The following is a 21,251-nucleotide window of genomic DNA, read 5'->3' as shown; positions in this document are numbered from 1 at the left end:
CCTTCTAGTTGTAAAACCAAAAGACTGGCATCTGGTGTTTATCTTTTCCCTTCAAAGCTCAGGAGTTAGCAGCCTTATAGATAAGGGCAGTCCTGATCATAAACCTGACTGTATTTGCACAAAACAGTAGAGTTAGCCTATCCCTGCCTTAAATGCTTGCTTCTCTTGCTTACTAATAAATGTCCTTTGTGGCATTTTTCCTCCCAGAATAGGGCACTTTTGTTTGCATTAAAAACCTGTTCAGACAGATATCCTTTCTCCTCAATGATTCTCTTAATGGCATCTGGGAACTTTTCTGCTGTCTCTTAGTGAGCAGAAGCTTCTTCTCCTGTTATCTTGACATTTTAAAGCCAAACTTCTTTTTAAAATTATCAGACCATCCTTTGCTGGCATTAACTTCTCCAGCTTTAGATCATTTACCTTCCTTTTGCTTTAAGTTGTCATATGGCTTCGTTTTTCTCTCGAATCATATTAGAGTCTATAGGTATGCCTTTCTTATAGCAATCCTGCACCCACATAAAAGCTGCATTTTCAATATGAGATAAAAAGGTATTTCGCCAAAAGTGCAAAGTTTTGCACCAGCTACAAGTTTTCATGATTTTCCTTTTCTTTTTTAACAATGATCTTTACTCTGGATTTATTTATCTTGAAATGGTGGGTAACCACAGTTGCAGACCTCAATCTATGCTGCATATCAAGCAATTCAGTTTTTTCTTGTAATGTCATGATTTTGCTTCTTGGGAGGATTTCCAGGATCACTAGCAGCACTTCATATGGGTCCCTGGTGTTATTCAAAGTTTATGGCATTGCACTAAACACAATGAAAAATACTTGAAAACCATGAGAGATCACTTTTTACTGCAATATGCAATTTACTAGGGAGACAAGTGCTCACATGGAGATGATTAGCGTCACACAGCACTGTACTCACAACACGCAACACTTGAGTTCATCGTTATAGCAACAGGAGGTGGCTACGAAATTATTACAGTAGTATACTATGTGCTACAGTTAATTTTATGCAGTTATGATTTAATACTGACTCTTTATGTTTTGTTTACCTTTTTCTCAACTGGGAATGGTGCCATGTATGGTCTAAGGGTGTTTTGATAAATTTTAACTTTTTATAATAGATCTGTGCATATTTTATGGTAGTAAATGATAAAATAGACTAGTATCTGCATACATTTTATGCATTCATGACATACCTAACTTCTTCTTCCTTTTTTTATTTTTTGGTATTTCTAGGCTACTCAGTTTGTGAGTTATTTTCAAATTTTCACAAATCTCAAAAACTTTTTCCAATATATTTATTGAAAAAATATGTGTATAAATGGCCCTCACAATTCAATCCCAAGTTGTTCAAAGGTCAACTGTATATATACATACACACATGCACACACACACATATATATACACACAAAGACATGGAACAAATCTCTTATTACTTAAAACAGACAATCAAAATCTGATATCATGTATTCTTTAAATAGTTGAGTTATTTATTCACTTTCAATGACATTGTTTCACAGGACACAAAATTTAAATGTTAGCTAACATAATCACTCTTTCTAGCATGTAATAGCTAATGAAGACACATTAACAAAGCAGTCGTGTCAAGCATTTTAAACTGTCCTTGAAAGGGTAGACACCAAGAGTTCTTCATGGACTCCCCATTGTTCTTAGGCAAGAGCTACTGACTCTTCTCTTTGCACTTCCTCTTCCCTGATCAAAGCTCTTCCAAAGAATTGTGTATACTTAATTTCCACTGACTCTCCTTTCTCTCTTGAGCCTACTTCAATCAGGTCTTCCTTCCACTGTGTCATCAAAACTGCGCCTATCAGAATCACCAATGACCTCCATGCAGTTAAATCTCAAGGACGAATCTCAGCTCTTATCTCATTCCACCTATCAGTAGCATTTGACTTATTGGTTAGTTTCATCTTCCTGAAACAGTTTTTTCACTAGATCTCCAAGACACCTCCCTCCTTGGTTCTCCTCCTACCTCAATGGCCATTCTTTCTCTGCATTCTGCATTCTTTGTTGAGTTCTCCTTTATCTTCCTAACCTCTAAAAATTGGAGTGTCTAGGACTCCTTGTATAGACCTCTTCCTTATCTACATACACTCACTCATAGGAGTTCTCATCCAGTCCATGACTTTAAATGTTATTTACATGCTATTGCCTCCCAAATTCATACACATAGCCCAAATCCTACACAAACTGCAGACAGGTATACATATCCAACAGGCTATTTGATGTCTCCATTTGGATGTCTACAGGCATCTCAACAAGCCCCAAACTAAACTGCTAATCTTCTGCCCTATTGCTCTTCCTTCATCTTCTCCATTTCATAAAAGTAGCACCATTCTTCCATTTGCTCAGGCCCAAACCCTGGAATCATTCTTGACTCCTCTCCTTCTCTCACACCCCACATCCAGTCCATTAGAACATCCAGTCAGCTGTAAACTTATTCACACTACCAGTCACACTACTTCTTATTACCTTCTGCTCTGCCACCTTAGTCCAAACCTCTATCATCTCATGTCCCCTTCACTTGGTCAGTTTTTTATCTTGTGAAGCAATGCATTTAAAATGTAAGTTAGATTGTTACTTTTTCTGCTTAAAACTTTCCTATGGCTTCCCATTTTACTCAAAATGAAAAGTCTTTAATTGTGACCTATAAGCCCCCTATGATGTTTCCACCACCACCACCACCTCCACCAATTCTCTGATCTCATTTCCTACTGCTCTCCCTCTTGCTCAACCCACAGTATCCACAATAGTGTCCTTGCTGCTCCTCACAGACACCAAGCACACTCTATCTCAGGGCCTTTGTACTTCTAACATTCTCCAAGTATTCCTATGTAATGCTCTACCTTCGTCACCTAGGCCTTTCCTAACTATCCTGTATAAAATAAGTCCCCTCATCTCTCTCAATACCCTATCCTGATTTATTATTCTTAACACCTTTTTATTTTGATAATTGTAGATTCATATGCACTTGCAAGAAATAATACAGAGAGATCCTGTGTACGCTTTACTCAGTTTCCCCTAATGGTCACATTTTACAAAACTACAGTGCAATAGTGCAACTAGGATACTGACACTGATACAGCCAAGATATAGAACATTTCCACAGTTCTATCACCTCAGGGATTCATGGTGCCCTTTTACAGCCACACCAACCACCCTCTAACCTCTACTCCCTCCTTAACCCCTGACAACCACCAATCTGTTCTCCATTTCTATAGTTTTGTTATTTCAAGAATGTTATATATATGTAATCATACAGTATTAACCTTTTGGGATTGGCTTTTTCCACTTAGCATAATTCCCTGGAGATGCATCCAAGTTGTTTTGTCATGGCATTTTTTATCACCTGACATATACACATACATATTTATTTGCTTATTAGGATAAGTTCCCTGAGAGCAGGGAACCTATTTTGTATACTGTACTCATAATGTAGGCATAAACATTTGTTGCATAAATGAAGTCCAAACTCTTTAACATGACCTATAAGATCCTAAATGAAGCACGCTTACCTTTCCAACCTCATCTTTCATTTCCATGGCTCCTCCACCCTGCCACACCACTCCCATCCAGCTACACTAAATAGTGAATAACGCCATTCAGTTACACTAAACATCTTGCCATTTATAGCAGATTGCCTATGTGCTCTGATGTGTTTGGTTTTTTTTTTTTTTCCACTTTTGCTGTTTAGAACTGTGGTTCTCAAACTTTAGTGTGCATCAGAATCACCCGGCTGATCAGGCTTATTAAAACAGATTGCTAGGGACTTCCCTGGTGGTCCAGTGGTTAAGACTCTGTGCCCCCCACTGCAGGGGGGGCACGGGTTCTATCCCTGGTCAGGGAACTAAGATCCCACAGGCCGCTTGGTGCAGCCAAAAACAAAACAAAACAAAATAAAATAATGCTTAAAAAAAAACCAAACAGATTGCTAGGCTCCACTCTCAGAGTTTTAAATTCAGTAGGTCTGGGATAAGTCCTGAGAATCTGTATTTCTGACAAATTCCCAGGTGATGCTGATGCTGCTGGTCCATGAACCATACTTGGAAAATCATTGTGTTAGAACATTTTTGTATTTCCCTCCCCATTTCACTTGCCTAATTCTTACTTAACCTTCAGTCCTTCCCTCACCCCAGAACACGGTGTTCCACAGCACACTGTACTTACCCTATCCCATCACTTATCACAGGATATTATAAAGTCCTATTTATGTGTGCCTCTCTCCCACCAGACTATATCCTCAGCACTTAGCACAGTCTGACAGAGTAGGCACTCAATGTATATAATGACTGAATAGGTTCCTTAATTTTGATACCTTAAAAGAGTCAACTGAAACAATATCTTTACAGTCATATGTTATTTAGAAGGTAGTGTTTCTATGGGCTAAAAATAAAAGATGAAAACACACCAAGGATCCCTTCATCGATAGGATTAAGGAAAAATAAGGCAATTTTTAATGTTAAGATTTTCTAGGAAGTGTTATTGTTTATTACAATTCTTTTCAACCAGAACACCTCCCACTGAAATAATGACTGAAGACAAAGGTCAAGAATTCAAGTTAAGATACTTTACCCATTACTTTTTCAATAATTACTTCAAAGTCTGTATTTTGTTCTTCTAAAAGTGAACTCTCTTGCCTTCAGACTAAACACCCCAAACCACAAGACTATCTAACATAGCCAGGACTTCAGAGAATGCTTTAATTGAACCCCAGAGCTGGCCAGATATTGAAATCAGAACATACTTGCTTGCACAGGTCTGTAAACCATTATCTAAAATTCCAAATTCCAAAAAAGCTCTAGAAACCTAAAATTTTTCACAAGTTTAAGGCAAACTCATTTAGCAGCAAAATCTGACCCAAACAGATATGTAGTTATTATATGTTATATAGCTTTATCCAAATTAGTGTTAATACTAATGCATTTTTGTGGCATGAATATTAATATGTTTGATTCTAAGATGCTACTCCAGACCCCACTGAGGTGTTATAGAAAATATGGTATATGCACTTTATTCCTGTCTAAAATCCCAACAATTCTGAGTTCTGAAACACATTTGGCCCAAAGGGTTTGGATGAAGGATTATGTGCCTGTATTGAGTGAGATATCAATTTCTCTAATCCCTGTATTTTTGTCTACTGTATTTGAAATATTTATCTAAATAATGCCCCCTATTGTTTTCTCATTTTGTATCTGAAAAATTGGTCTTAATGAAAATAGCTTTCGGGAATTCCCTGGTGGTCCAGTAGTTAGGACTCTGTGCTCTCACTGCTGTGGGCCTAGGTTCAATCCCTGGTCAGGGAACTAAAATCCCACAAGCTGCACGGTGCTGCCAAAAAAAAAAAGCTTTCTTCATTTTATCTGTTTTAACATTAGCTAAATATTGTTGGAAACTCAATGTTTCTATTCATATATGATACTTTCTTTTTAAATTAAGGAAATTCTATACTTCTTCGGGATCCTGTGGCTCACTCCCATCAGATGAATCATCATCCTCCTCACATGAATCATCACCAGAACAACTGACAGTATAGAACTAAAAAAAACTGTCTAGTGGAAACATATCATTCTGAAACACATCTGAAAGGCTAATGTCACACTTACAAGCCACTGACATTTGGCAGACTCAACTGATGAAAGTAGAATTTTTGTAGATTAAAATGTAAAGCGGACAACAGTAACAGATATTATCACTGTAAAGAGCAAAAAACACCTAAGATATATTTAGGAATGAACTGAACAAGAAATGTACGGGATCTATGAAGAAAATGCCACTGGGAAACATTAAAAGAAAACTTGGGTAAATAGAGGGCCACATATTTCTAGATTGCATATTTGGTTTCAAAAGGAAGAGGAATCAGGTGACTTTAAACTGAAAGAGAAGTTTATTTGAAGAGAGGTAACTTGTGTAGGTCCCCAGGAGCAGAAAGGGCAGTAAGACCTTAGTAGGGCAAACCAGGACCTGGAAAGCCCCAGAACGCCAGGCAACTACCCCACTACCCTCTTCGGGGACCACAGGGCTTCCTAACTCTGCTGCTCTCTGTGCATCTGCTGCTCTCTGCAGGGCTGCTTTCTCTGTACTACCTGCACGTGGGTCAAACGTCTCTCCCTGCCTTACCCTTGTGTCATCACTTTCTAGGTCAAGAGCCCAGGTAAGACTGATTGCAAATTTCTTGAGAGAGAATTTGATTGGACCAGTTTGAATCAGTTATCCACCTACTCCTGGTCCAAGCAGCTATGGCAGGGGAAGGGAGAGGGTTAAGTTGCTATCTGCTTACTAACATGGGATAAGGATGCAGACTGGAACATGAGTGAGTGGTGCAGGCAAATTGAATGACATGTCCATTATAGATGAGCAGATTCCACATTGTGGAGAGGCCATACAATACAGAGGTTAAGAGCACAGGCTCTGGGACCAAACTGCCTAGTTTGACTTTGCCAACTTATTTGTTGCTTGACCTTCAACAAGTTATTCAATCTCTTTATGCTTCAGTTTCCTCATCTGTAAAATGAGGGTGATGATAATAGGGTTGTTGCATGGATTAAATGAATTAACACAAATAAAGCACTCAGTAAAAACCACGTATTTTATTACTTTTATAAAGATGCCCATTTCCCCTAAATTAGTCTATAAAATTAATGCAATTCAAATCAAAATCACAACTCTTAATTTGATAAAATAATTTTAAAGTTACTATGGAAGAAATATCTATGGAGAGAATGGCATAGGTAGAATGGGAAGAGCACATAGATTGATGCAAGTTATTGGTTATGTTCTAGATATTACATTGGTGGTTTGTTTCACATTATGTTTTTTAATGTATATATATGACAAAATTTTCTTTTATATATATCAAATATATTTTTGAAAGACACTTTTTTTTTTCTTGGTAAAACACCAGTAACACCACTTTTCCTATGTCAATGATTCTGATTATTCCCTTTTTTCTATGCTTATAAGAGGGATAATGACTAACACAAACCCCAGTGTCTTTTTTTTTAACGTCTTTTTTTTTAACATCTTGCTTTACAATGGTGTGTTAGTTTCTGCTGTATAACAAAGTGAATCAGCTATACGTATACATATATCCCCATATCTCCTCCCTCTTGCGTCACCCTCCCACCCTCCCTATCCCACCCCTCTAGGTGGTCACAAAGCCCCAAGCTGTTCTCCCTGTGCTATGCGGCTGCTTCCCACTAGCTAGCTATTTTACATTCGGTAGTGTATACATGGTCCATGCCACTCTCTCACTTCGTCCCAGCTTACCCTTCCCCCTCCCCGTGTCCTCAAGTCCCTTCTCTACAAAAAGACACTTCTTAAAGAACTACTCCAAAAAAGAAGACCATTAAGCAGGGATTTACCCTACCAGAAATTTTAAAATAATTTAAAAGAACATTAAACCAGGGGCTTCCCTGGTGGCTCAGTGGTTGAGAATCTGCCTGCCAATGCAGGGGACACGGGTTCGAGCCCTGGTCTGGGAAGATCCCACATGCCGCGGAGCAACTGGGCCCGTGAGCCACAATTACTGAGCCTGCGCGTCTGGAGCCTATGCTCCGCAACAAGAGAGGCCGCGACAGTGAGAGGCCCGCGCACCGCGATGAAGAGTGGCCCCCGCTTGCCACAACTAGAGAAAGCCCTCGCACAGAAACGAAGACCCAACACAGCCATAAATAAATAAATAAATAAAACCCAAAAGTTAGGGGAAAAAAGTGACTTTCTTAAAAAAAAAAAAAGTACATTAAAACAATAATATTATTGTCCAATAACAAATAAATCAATGGAACAGAAAATAAAGTACATATGGAAATTTAGTACTGTATAAAGGTAGAATTTCAAATCTACAGGGAAGACTGAGCATTCAATAAATGGTATAGGGCAACAATCAAGTCGTTTAGGGAAAAAAAAATTAAGCTAGATTCTTCCTTTCCTCCTCCTAAACAAATTTCAGGAGGATTAACTATTGAAATAATTTTAAGAAGATACCTAAAAATGTTAGAAGAAAATACACACTGGTAAGCATGACATTAAAGCTGGAAATGTAAATAAAGGAAAAGACCTACCTAAAAATGAAAAACTTCACAAGAACCCCATCACCTTAAACTTCTTACTCATTTGCACCTATTTATGGGTTCTAATTCTGATTAATTCTATATAAAGTTTTTAAATAATACAAAACTGAACATATATAATTTTATGGTATACATTTTATATAACCTTATCATGTACTTTTCTTGTACTCCTATTGTCTATTTAGCCCATGCATCATGTCCGGATAGTCCATTCTCTACTCTGCTTCTCTCTCCCCTTTTAAAATAACTTTCTTTTAAAGTTAAAACCATGTACTTTTTCTTAAGTGAATTTTAGTATTGTTTTCTTGAGATCTATAAAGTATCTTTTTTTTTTTTTGCATTTTAATTGAAACTGATAATATACAAATAACCTAGAGATGAACTGTATCCTTTGCTAATTGTATTAGTCCATCTGGCATCCTATGTTCTTTTTGCTAGACGCCCCTTTTTTTCTTCCAATAAAAGTTTCATTGGGTGGAAGCCATATAAAGAAAACAAAGGAAAGAAAAACTTCCTTCGGCAAATAAACACCACAAGCTATATTCAAAGATAAATTTAAAAATTGAAAAATACTTGTGATTATGTTTCAGACAAAGGTTAATAGTCCTAATTTACAAAAAGCTCTTGTAATTTAAAAAATGTGACTATTTCAAATAGGCAGAAATCATGAACTGGCAATTCACAGAAACAGACCCAATAAATATACGGAAGATGTTCAGTTTTACACTTAGTCAACAAAATGCAAATTAAAACAAGACGATAAAGATGATAAAAGATTTTTTTAAAGGTGACAAAGATCACAAAGATTAACAATACTCGATTGGCAAAGAGAGGAAGACCCAGCTGTCGTTCACTAGCTACTATGTTGGTGGAAAAGTATTCTATACTCTTCAAGGGAAGAGTCTGGTAACAACATCTAGAATCTTACAAATGTGCATTCCCTTTGATCCAGTAATTATATTTGTATGAATTTATAGTAAGGAAATTATCAGGGATATGTACAGGTTTATGTATAAGAACACTCATCTAGTTTTGCTTGCACAAGTAAAAAACTGTAAATACCCTAAAAGTCCAACAATTTAGGGGTTGGTTGTACATATTATAACCATATAGCCATTAAATGCCATTACATCCACATAGCCATTAAAAATGATTCCGTAACCTACTTTATCTGGAAAGATATGAAACATTATTTGGAGAATATAACATGTTCACATTCTCCTATTTTTAAAAAAGCTTTACGTGTATATATGGAAAAGTCTCCAAGTTTATACAGCACTATGTTAATACGGTTATTTCTGGGTGACGAGATCGGGTGAGTTTAAGTTTCTTTCATACAGGTTTATGTACTTACTACTGGACAGTTGCAGGGAGTAGGCATTTTTTTAAAAAGCAGTATTCTTCTTACAATCACAAAATACAAGGAAACTGTTAATTTGCGGAGAGAAACGGGAAACGGGTGAGGGTCCCGCCGGAGCGGGGGCTGAGAAAAGCGGATGACGCTCGTCCGAGCCTCGCCCTGCCGCTGCCGCGGGAGCACAGCCACCGGAAACACGCCACGCGAGACCTCGGGGATTCTGGGTACGCACGGGCTCCGCATTACCTCACAAGGAAGAAACTGTTACATTTAAAAGAAAAACCATCTCTTTCCTTTAACACAACACCATTAGCTCAGTCAAGGGACGTTTCTATCCTGAGATGAGTGCGGGGGAGGTCGGGAGGGCGAAAGTTTTTCTTGAAAATGAAAGTCTTCCTTGTCTCCCCCTCCCCTCCACCAGCCTCTTCCCGTCACTCCGCAGGAGCTTCGAGGCCGCCCCGGGGAAGGCTGTTTCTACGGGTGACGACTTGCAGGAACACGGCGAGCTTAAATGCCGCGAGCCGACTATTGCGTGCTAATGCCGCCCGGAAAGGTGGACGGTGCGCGGCGGAGCCCGGGGCGCGGAGGCGAGGCACGCTCTGACTGGCCCCCGGTTCCTCAGGCCGATGGAAGGGCGGGGCGGCGTGGCGCGCGTGCGGAGAGGCGTCCTCGCGCTCCTGCCGGTCTCCCCGGTGCCTGTGTGGGTGCTCCAGTCGGGGAACTGGGCGGAGCGAGGGCATTTATGAAGGCCTGGCGAGGCTTTTCTCCGAGGCCGGGCCCAGTGCAGGCGAGGAGCTGCAGAGGAGGAAGGAGAGGCGAGGCCCAGGCCGAAAGGTCGGGTCACTTGCGGGCCGCTGCCTGCGTAGCGAAGGGCGGGGAAGACCTGGGCGGAAAAGCGGGAGTGGAGGGACCCACTGCCCCGAACCGCCCCCGCTAGACCGCACTGATACAGCGAAGCTGATACGAGAGAGTAGACTGTTAGGAGGTGAGGGGCCCGGCAGATGAGCAGGCCCACACCCTCGCGTTAACTCGTGAGGGTCACCGTCCTGGTTACTGGGAACTAGATAGACCTGACTAAGCTTGTGTTTGGGGCGGGGGTTGATAACCAATTTTTGAACGACTGTCATTCAAGATAAATGGCCGTTGGGTTTAGGGTATCAATAGGACATTTGGGTAGAAATGTGGACGTGAGGTCTTTTAAGGCAGTCTTTGTGAATTGCCCGTGGAAAGTGGTTCCCTGATTTGTGTCTTTAGAATACTAAAAACAGCCGGTAAATAGCGTTGTAAAATTCATTCCGTTCACTTTGGCTATTATCTAACTTTATGGTGATGAATTAGTAGCTTTGCTAAAAGTCGTTTCGAGCCCCAGAGAGTGGGCAAGAATCACATAATGTTTCTAGAGAGTAATACCTCCATGGGAGACCTGTCAGACGGGTAAGGCTTCCAGATTTCCAGACGATCTGGTGAATGATGTTCAAAGGAAGAATTGAGGGTGTGCTCATCTGTGAAACTCTTCAGGCTTAAGCACCTGTTTATCTTAAAACAAATTACAAAACTAAGTGATGGAAACTTTATGGTAGGTTATACCGACTCGTTGGCTACTATTTATTATAATTTTAAATTTCTCTTAATTTTTAGATATCAGAGAGCCTTTTACTATTTTATTCTTGGAATTTTTTTTTTAATAAATTTATTTATTTATTTATTTATTTATTTATTTATGGCTGTGTTGGGTCTTCATTTCTGTGCGAGGGCTTTCTCCAGTTGCGGCAAGCGGGGGCCACTCTTCATCGCGGTGCGCGGGCCTCTCACTGTCGCGGCCTCTCTTGTTGCGGAGCACAGGCTCCAGGCGCGCAGGCTCAGCAGTTGTGGCTCACGGGCCCAGTTGCTCCGCGGCATGTGGGATCCTTCCAGACCAGGGCTCGAACCCGTGTCCCCTGCATTGGCAGGCGGATTCTCAACCACTGCACCACCAGGGAAGCCCCTGGAATATTGTTTTAAGTGAAAATTTTCATTTCAAAAAACTGCAAAAAGAAGACTTTGTATATAATTACACATATTTTAAGGAAGATACTTATAGTTTAACATTATAAGTTTTTTTAAATAAAGTTCCAAAAAAAATAAATTAGATGTTTATTTGGGCACATTAGAAAATACAGATAAACAAAAAGGGAAAAATCCATTAATCCCACTATCCAGAGTTAACTGTTGTTAATATTTTAATATCTTTCTGTTGTTTTCTCCTATCATATGTTTTATAAGCATAGAATCACTAAACAGTATATTTGATAGAAACCAACCTGTGACTTTATCTAGGGTTAGGACTATTAGAGACTTTCTCTTTGTTAGATATTTCTATATTATTTGGATTATCATAGTGAGCAAGCATTACTTTTCTAATCAGAAAAAAAGAAAGAAATTGAAAACTGCATCATTGATTTTAAAAATTCATAATTTTGGAAACATATTCCACAAAGTGACTTTTGATTTAATTTGAGAGGTGAAACGTGTTATTTTGTTTCCCTGTGAAACCCCACTGAAATAAGAAAATGTAAAACCCACAAAGACAAAGAGTGCTGAAGAGACAATAGAGCATGAGAGGTGTTAGTGTGTTTTATTGTAAGAACTGTACAGAGCATCTCAGCATCAGGCTGCCATCGCTTTGAACTGTGTCTTTGAGCATCTCGATTTATTTTGTGCATCTGTTAGCAAGATGTGTCCCCGAGGTAATTGTGTCTTCGCTTTATACCATTTCAGTTTAGGAAAGGTTTCATGGGAATGCTCTCCTTTCGGATAATAGGGGAGGGAAACCTGTAATTCATACTTCAGAACTCCAGAAAGGCTCTGTAAAGGGAAATTTTATTTTTCTCTTCTATTCTCAGTACTCCTGACACTAGGTATGTGGGGGTTTATCTCACACCAAGCAGTTCTCCAATTCTTGGCCGACGCTGACTAGATGTCCTACACATTTAACTGAATTCTGACACTGTCCGCCTGGAGATAGCATCAGATCCCAGAGGTTAAAATGTTATGGCTCATTTTATGTGTCAACTTGACTAGCCTAAAGGATGCCCAGTTAGCTGGTAAAACATTATTTCTGGATGTGTCTGTGAGGGTGTTTCTGGAAGAGATTAGCGTTTGACTCACCAGACTGAGAAGAGATCTGCCCTCACCGATGTGGGTGGTCATCATCCAGTCTGTTGGGAGCCCCAGTGGAACAAAAAGACAAAGGAAAGGCAGATTCTCTCTTCTTGAGCTGGGGTGTCTATCTTCTGCCCTCACACAGTGGTGCTCCTTGTTCTCAGGTATTTGGAATCAAGCTGAATTATACCACCAGCTTTCCTGTTTTTCCAGCTTGCAGACAGCAAGCAGTGTATGGGACTTCTTGGCCTCCATAGCCATGTGAGCCAATTCCTGTCATAAAACTCCTCTTATATCTATCTATATACTATTGGTTCCGTTTCTCTGGAGAAACCTGACTCAAGACTACCCCCACTTCAGGTGCCAATTACAAGTCCAGGTTGCGACCTCTACTTCTGACCAACCAGCTATAAATTGAGCTTCCCATGACTCCTTCCTCAGGTTCAAGAATTTGCTAGAATGGCTCCCAGAACTCAGGGAAATATTTACTTACGTTGGTAGATTTACTATGAAAGGATACACTCAGTAACAGCCACATGGAAGAGATGCATATGGCAAGGTAGGGGGAAGGGGCACAGAGCTTCCATGCCCTCTCTTTGTGCACCACCCTCCCAGAACCTCCACGTGTTCACTAAGCCAGAAGCTCACCAAATCTCCTGTTTAAGAATTTTTTATAGAGCTTAATCTCTAGTCCCCCTCTCCCTTTCCTGGCAATCTGTGGTTGGGGCTGAAAGTTCCAGCCCTCTAATCACCTGGTCTTTCTGGTGACCAGCCCCATCCTGCGGCCATCTAGGAGCTCTCCCCTAAATCACCTCATTAGCATAAAATCATGTGTGCTCAAAAGGGGCACCTTCTGAGTAACAAAAGATACTATCAGTCAGGAAATTCCAAAGGTTTTAGGAGCTCTGTGTCAGGAACTGGGGACAAAGACCAAATATATGGCTCATTGTACCACAGGCTCATAAACTGGAAGTACCTCATCAATGGGAAGGTGTGGAAGGAAAGACCAGAGGATTGATTGAAAATCTGTACAAAGTAGTTAGACTTCTAGGTCTAGGTCACCATCCTTAGGACACGTAGCCAAGTTACTAGCTCACCCCTAGTCACTTCTGTGAAATACGGGGATTAGTTGGTGGAGAGTTTTAACCAGAGGGGACCCAGATTCAGGGACCTCATGTCAAGCAAAAAACCAGATTAAATGAAAGTCTCTGTACTGAATAGTGAGACCCACCCCAGCCCCTTTCCACTCTTTGCTCTCAGAGCACTGATAGCCATGTGTGTACACCCCATGCAATAGATTTTTCTCTAAATAAATCTTGAGGTCTCAGAGGAAATAACCTCAAGGTGATATTTTGGGAGTACCCTCAACAAAATGGTCAGGTCCCTTAGCACCCTCCCCAAGTTGACAGTAAAGTCCTTTAATTAATAAAATGTCCACATAAACAGATAGTCTAATCAACTTACCCTTTAATTATGAATGGAAAGCCAAGGATCACTAGACATTTAAAGAAAGCCTCCAAGATAAATACTGAGGTCCGAAACTATTCCTTTGAATATTTCCAGTGACTACCATTAAACCCAAAGGCTTAATTAGTCCGCATTTACCTTTTTATCTCATTTGATGCTGATCACCCACTTTTTTCACCCTTCATCTTCATGATATAATATTCTATCCTTTCTAATTTTTTTATTTTAACATTCTTCACTCTTCTTTAACTATGATTATCTGAGCTGATGTCCTAGACTTTCTTTTTCTTTCTACCCTTCAATGAGTTCATCCAACAGGCTGTCATGTCACACGATTAAACTCTGACCAACCTTCAAGTTTCATATTTTCAGGTTTTAGCTGAGTTTATACCTTTTATATGCCACATGAGTAAAAAAACCAAATCCAAACAGCTTTCCAGTATCCCACTTGAATAGGTTGTAGAGTAGATGCTCTCTTCTCTGATGCCGTTAGGGCTGGTTAATTGGTTAATTAATTTTAAGTCACTAAATCAGGAAATCATTACAAAATTATATACACTGGCAGGGCCTGTTAGCTGCCTAAATAATTTTCATTCTTCCCTTCATCCTTACCAATAAAACTGAGGTTTCATTCTGCGTAGGCAGTGTACTAACCAAAAGACATTTCTCAGCCTCCTCTGCAGTTAGAGCTGGTCAATGAGATATAAGTGGATTCTGTTGAGTGTGACTTCTGGGAAATAACTTTTTCATTCTTCTCCCTTTCCTCTTGCTTCCTATCTGGAATTCATTTATGATGGTCAGAGCCCTGGCAGCCATCTTATATGCCACTAGAGATGGCATAAAAGGAGCCTGATTGCTGATAACTTTGCTGCCAAACTCCCCCTATCTCAGGCCTTCCTTTCAGTGAGAAAATAAGACCTTGTGTGACTTATTACACAGTAAGTGTGGATCTTGGATATTAGTAGTCAAATGCAAATTCTAATTGACACATGTATACTTAAACATTTTATTTTAACTTAAGATGTATGAATAATTATCTTCTAATGCTTTGATGTAGGGTCAAAACTTTTTGAATTTGGGTCCTGGTTGGAGTTCCTCAGATAACCTCTATAAACCATACTCGTAACACATTGCCTATTGTTGCAAGTTTTAATTTTTTTTCATGTGAAGAACTTAAGGATACTCACAGAGCAATGAGTGTAGAATTCTAAATTTCTACGATTGTTTTCTTCTTTTAAACTTCTCTTGCCCTAACCTAATTTATAGTCATTGTATTAGTCTGCCTTCTGGTCCCCCAAATTCATGTCTTTCTTACATGCAAAATACATTCATTCCATCCCAACAACCCCAAAAGTCTTATCCTGTTCCAGCATTAACTCTAAAATCTAAATTCCACAGTCTCATCTAAATATCATCTAACTCAGACATGGATGAGACTTGAGGTATGATTCGTCCTGAGGCAAAATTCCTCTCCAGCTGGGAACTTGAGAAACCAAGCAGTTATGTGCTTCCAAAATACAGTAGTGGGACAGTTATAAGATAGACATTCCCATTCCAAAAGGGAGAAATAGAAAAGAAGAAAGGGGAATGAGGGGTCTCAAGCAAGTCCAAAACTTAGCAAGGCAAATCTCATTAGATCTTTTTTTTTAATTAAAAAAAAATGGAGATATAATTGACATTGTATTAGTTTTAGGTGTACAACATAATGATTTGATATAAGTATATATTGTGAAATGATAACCACAATAAGTTTAGTTACCATTCATCACCACACTTAGTTACAAATTTTTTTTTCCTGTGATGAGAACTTTTAAGGTCTACTTTCTTAGCAACTTTCAAATATACAATACAGTATTAACTATAGTCACCATGCTGTACATTACATCCAGGACTTATTTATAATATAATACATTATATATATAATATATAATACATATAATACATATTATATATGATACATATATATATTCCATTTATATATAATTATATATAATTATTATATAACTATATAGAATTCCATTAGATCTTAAGGCTTGGGTCCAGTGTTCTACAAGGACACCAGTCTGTGAAATCAAGGAGGAAGCAAGCTTGTACCCTGGGCTTGTGATGGGAGTGGCAGCCCTGATATCTCTGAACCACCTTCAGGGTCATTCTTCCCTTTTCTTGAAGGATAAAGCATGTTTGCTGCAGCATAGCTCTTTCACCCAGGTCTGTAGAATCCAGTAAGTCCAGCAGCCTTCATTTCCTCTCATTTTCTCTGTCCCCTTTCATTCTAACAGACCTTGTCTCTGCTGGTGGAGTCCCATCTCTATCCCTGGCTTCTGCTGAGGTGGCTGATTAAATTCATGGTTCACACCCATATTAATCTCTTTACCAAATGGTTGTTCGGCCACACCCTTAGTGTTCTATTCAGAACAAGTTTTTTCATCTTTTGCAATATGGATAGGCTGAGAATTTTCCAAATTTTTAAGTTCTACTTCCTTTTTGTTTAACAATTCCTTACTCAATTCATATGTCTCCTCTTGAATTTCACTATTAGTAGTCAGGAGGACCCAGGCTGCACCTTCAACATTTTGCCTAGAAATCTCCTCAGCTAAATATCCAATTTCATTGTTCACAAATTCTATCTTCCACAAAACATGAGGACACAATTCAACCAAGTTCTTTGCCACTTTATGACAGGGATTGCCTTTTCTCCATTTTTCAATAACTGTTCCTCATTTCCTTCTGAGACCTCACCAGAATGACCTTTAATGTTCATATTTCTACAAACATTCTGTTCATGACTATTTATATATTCTCTAAGAAAATGGAGACTTTCTTTCCAGCTCTTCTTTTTATCTCTCTGAGCTCTCACTATAATCGTCTTTAATCTCTATTTCTACCAGCAATTCCTTCATGACGGTCCAGGCTTTTTGTAATATGTACCTCAAAACTCTTCCAGCCTCTACCCATCACCCAGTTCCAAAGCTACTTCCACATATTTAGGTATTTGGTACAAAAGCAGCAGCCCACTTCTTTGTAACAAAAAGTCTGTATTAGTTTGCTTGGGCTGCCATAGCACAATACTACAAACTGGGTGGCTTAACAAAAATTTATTTGCTCACTGGAGGAAACAGATCAGGCTGGAAGTCCTAGATCAGGGAATCAGCATAGTAAGTTTCCAGTGAGAACTCTTCCTGGTTTGCAGATGGCAGCCTTTTTCCTATGTTCTCACATGGTGGGGAGAGGGAGAGAGAGGGAGGGAGAGCTCTCTGGTGTCTCTTGCTTTTCTTGTAAGGACACTACTCCTACTGGATCAGGGCCCCCATCCTTATGACCTCACTGAACCTTAATTGCCTCTGTGAAAGCCCTATCTCCAAACATAGTCACATTGGTGGCTGGGGTTTCGACATATGAATTTGGTACCCCACAAACATTCGTCACCACACAAACATTTAGTTCATATAAGTTATTTTTGGTGATTCCCTTTCATTTTCCTTTTCACAGAAATAATTATTTTTAGTTTATATTAGTTTCCTTCTCTGATATAAATAGAATTGTAATGTGTACTATGTGATAAGCCCTATGCTGAACCCTAAGAATTCAAAGATAAGTAACACATGTTTTCTGTCCTTGAAAATATCAGTATAGTAGTATAGTACTTAAAGCTGCACCCAAAGTCACAATTACTAGACATACATATCTTAACATCAAGGCCTAACTATAGTGTATAAATAAAAATCACCAGGGTACCTGTTAAAAATGCTTATTCTCACTTTACCTCTGTGAACCTCCCTCAAAAACTTATAACCCCAATCTAATCATGAGAAAAAGTCAGACAAATTCCAGTAGAGGTGAATGATACAATTTACCTGACCAGTATTCCTTAATACTGTGAAGGTCATCAAAAAAAAAGGCAAGTCTGAGAAAATGTCACAGCTAAGAGGAGCCCAAGATGACACACCATCTAAATGTAACAAGGCATTCCAGATGGGATCCTTGAACATAAAAAGGACATTTGGTAAAAACTAAGGAAATCTGAATAAACTGTGGACTTTAGTTAATAGTAATGTAATGATATTGGCTGATTAATTGTAATGAATGTCCCATACTAATATAAGATGTTAATAATAATGGAAACTGTGTAGGGGGAAGGGTAGGATATGGGACCTATCTGTACTATTGGCTCAGTTTTTCTATAGTTCTAAAACAGTTCTAAAAAATAAAGTCTATTAATTAAAAAAAAAATACTCCTGTGCTTCACCCCTGGATTCAGTAATTTTAAGGAGGTGGCTGGGAATAATGGTTCTGCTCCCAATTCCAAACTGCTGGGGGGGATTTCCATACCACCATCGATTTCTGGATACCAGCTGGTATCCTACAATTCAACTCAATTCTGAAACTACCCAGAGATAGCATCTGATCCCAGAGGTCAAGGACTCAGTTCTACAAGACTGAACACTAATTCCACCATGGTGGCTCCACCCTCATAACCTCATCTAAACGTAATTACCTCCCAAAGGCCCATCTCCAAATAACATCGCATCAGGGATTAGAGCTTCAACATATGAAATTTGTGGGACACAAATAGTCAGCCCATAGCATCAAGCTTTCAAAATTTCCTAACTAGTACTTGAAAGAGACAAATACAGCTTGAAGGTTGAGGATGAAACATATATATTCAATTTACACTAGTGACTCACAGTCATGTAATACAGTAGTTTCTAAATATCTTCTGAATCAGAATCTCTAAGCAGATACACAGGAATCTTTAAATAAACTCATAATGTGATATGGGATCCATTAGAATCATTTTCCTTGTGCATCTGGAAGAGAATTGAAGGAGGTTTATTTGTTGACATTCTCTTTCTTCAAGTGACCAGATGTTAAAAAAATTTTTACGCTTTCATTTCAAACTTTATAATAGTATTATAGAGAATAGAATGAAATTGTTGGAGTTATAATAGATAATTTAAATTGCTTTAAATTTATAAATTTATGTTAAGTATTTACTATAGTCCTGAATAAACTGTGACAGTTAGTCACTGTAGTTACCAGAGGACAATGCTGTCTTTCCTTCCGAGCAATGTGGTATGAGGATGTGAAGCTTATAACTTCTGAAGACTTTTTGCCATAAATAAGCTAACCTTATAATGAAGACAGAGAAGGAAGCTAAGCAGAACAGAGAAGGAAGCTAAGCAGAAAAAGGGAAGGAAGTTGAGTCCATCATGACATCAAAATTCTCCTGAATCAAACTCTAAAGCTCCCTCTACCTCTGGTCTTTCCAGTTACATAAGCCTATATCTCTTTTATTATTTATGCTAATTTGAATTTAGTTTCTGTTTCTTACAACATAAAGTTTTCTTAAGGATACAGTCCTGTCAAAGAATGCTTGTTGGCCCTCAGTATTCATTCTTCCCTTTTCAATGATAATAACTCTCAATTTCTAGGTGGGTATAGCTGCCCAGAATATAACTACATTTCCCAAGTTTTCTTGTGACAAAGTGTGGCCCTGTGACTATATTCTGTCCTGAGAGGTATAAACTGAAGTGCTGTGTGCAATTTTCAGGAAGTGTCCTTAAAAGAGAGGAGCCATGTGCCTTCTCCTTTACCTTCCCTTATTCCTGTGATGGCTGGAGCTGTCACAATGAGCTAATAATCATGAGATAATCATGAAGTAATCAAAGTCATGCATGGCAGAGCATCACGAAAGAAGGAACCTGAGTTCCTGACACTGTGAACCACCATATCAACCTTGAACCTTTTACTTCCTACTTTATGCAAGAGCAAAATAGATATATATTATGTAGCTTACTGTTATTTTTGGTTTTGTCATTCATTGCTAAGCCAAATCCTAACTAACACTAAACCTTACATATGTTTCACTGTGTGTTCCCTTGTAAGTCAAATTCTGCATGTGACTTAAGAATCATAAGTGAATCCCACACCAAAGTTCTGAGTTACTTGAATTTTTATGTGACATTTTTGATGGGATAAAAGAAATACTAGCAAATGTGTTACATTGCAAACAGAAACACACACAAAAAAATGGAGGGATGAGCATGAATATATTTTTCTTCTAATACATTGAATGTTGGAGGCATAAACCCTCCAATTACTATGAGACAATTATGGATCCAGTAGTTCAAATTATGATATTAATACTTGTGCCCAGAAATCTCTCTGGTGGTGCAGTGGGTAAGAATCCACCTGCCAATGCACAGGACATGGGTTCGAGCCCTGGTCCAGGAAGATCCCACATGCCGTGAAGCAACTAAGCCCGTGAGCCACAACTACTGAGCCCGCGTGCCTAGAGTCCGTGCTTCTCTTGCTGCAACAAGAGAAGCCACTGCAATAAGAAGCCCATGCACTGCAATGAAGAGTAGCCCCTGCTCGCCGCAACTAGAGAAAGCCTGAGAGCAGCAATGAAGACACAGTGCAGCCAAAAAAATAATAATAATAAAGGGCGTCTCAAACTCAGGGAAGAGAACCTTCCTCTCTGGTCAGAGGAGATGTGCTCCCAAAACTCTGAAGTAGGACAAAACCTTTGCCTTTTTAAAAACCTCTGTTCTCCCACTGCTTAGCCCCAGATACAGGCACCGTCATAGGAAGTAAAGAGCAAAATGAGGTATATAAAACCCTAGCTTTCTGATCAGAGTATTGTAATAGGGAGTCCCATAGAACCGGAAAGAACCAAGGAGATTGAGTAGAGAGAGGAGCTCAGGAGAGCAGAAGTTGTTTATGACTTCTGGGCTAACCTCCAAGCTGTGCATGTGTGAATCTGACCCTCAGCATCATATCAAATGCTTTGAGAACTAAACTACAAGATAGTCCACTGCCCAGGAATTTGACTGGCTACTGGGTGGCAAACATACAGGACAGATGCAAGTAATACTGTAACATCTTTGCAAAGACAACTGTTATTGAAATCATAACCTAGAAATTTGGCTTGGAACATACAGTCTAATCCCAGCCAGATGAATTGCCTACTAAAATAAAAATATCAACATTTTTATAGGACTCAGAGTCTCATAGCTTAGTATTCAAAATATCCAAGGTACAATCTAAAATCCAGCCTTCAAAATACTAGGAAAATCTAAACTGGGAAAAGATAATCAAGAGACACCAATGATAAAATGACACAGATGTTGGAATAATCTGACAAAGACTTTAAAGTAGCTATTGTAAAAATATCCCAAAGA

The 21,251-nt window shown here is 39.0% G+C and overlaps 1 long non-coding RNA gene across 1 annotated transcript in view; it reads right to left on the bottom strand.

Moving 5' to 3' along the window:
• The window catches only part of LOC132376833 (uncharacterized), a 54,105-nt gene extending 44,365 nt beyond the window's left edge, over positions 1-9,740 (bottom strand). Inside the window, exon 1 of the long non-coding RNA XR_009506439.1 lies at positions 9,457-9,740. This is a non-coding gene — a long non-coding RNA (uncharacterized LOC132376833). The remainder of the gene's footprint in view (positions 1-9,456) is intronic.
• Positions 9,741-21,251: the final 11,511 nt, after the last annotated feature.

This window comes from Balaenoptera ricei, chromosome 13 (assembly GCF_028023285.1).
Source record: "Balaenoptera ricei isolate mBalRic1 chromosome 13, mBalRic1.hap2, whole genome shotgun sequence".
NCBI classification, from domain to species: Eukaryota; Metazoa; Chordata; class Mammalia; order Artiodactyla; family Balaenopteridae; genus Balaenoptera; species Balaenoptera ricei.
Note: the sequence above shows the minus strand (reverse complement) of the source record. Positions and strands in the feature narration are given on the sequence as shown.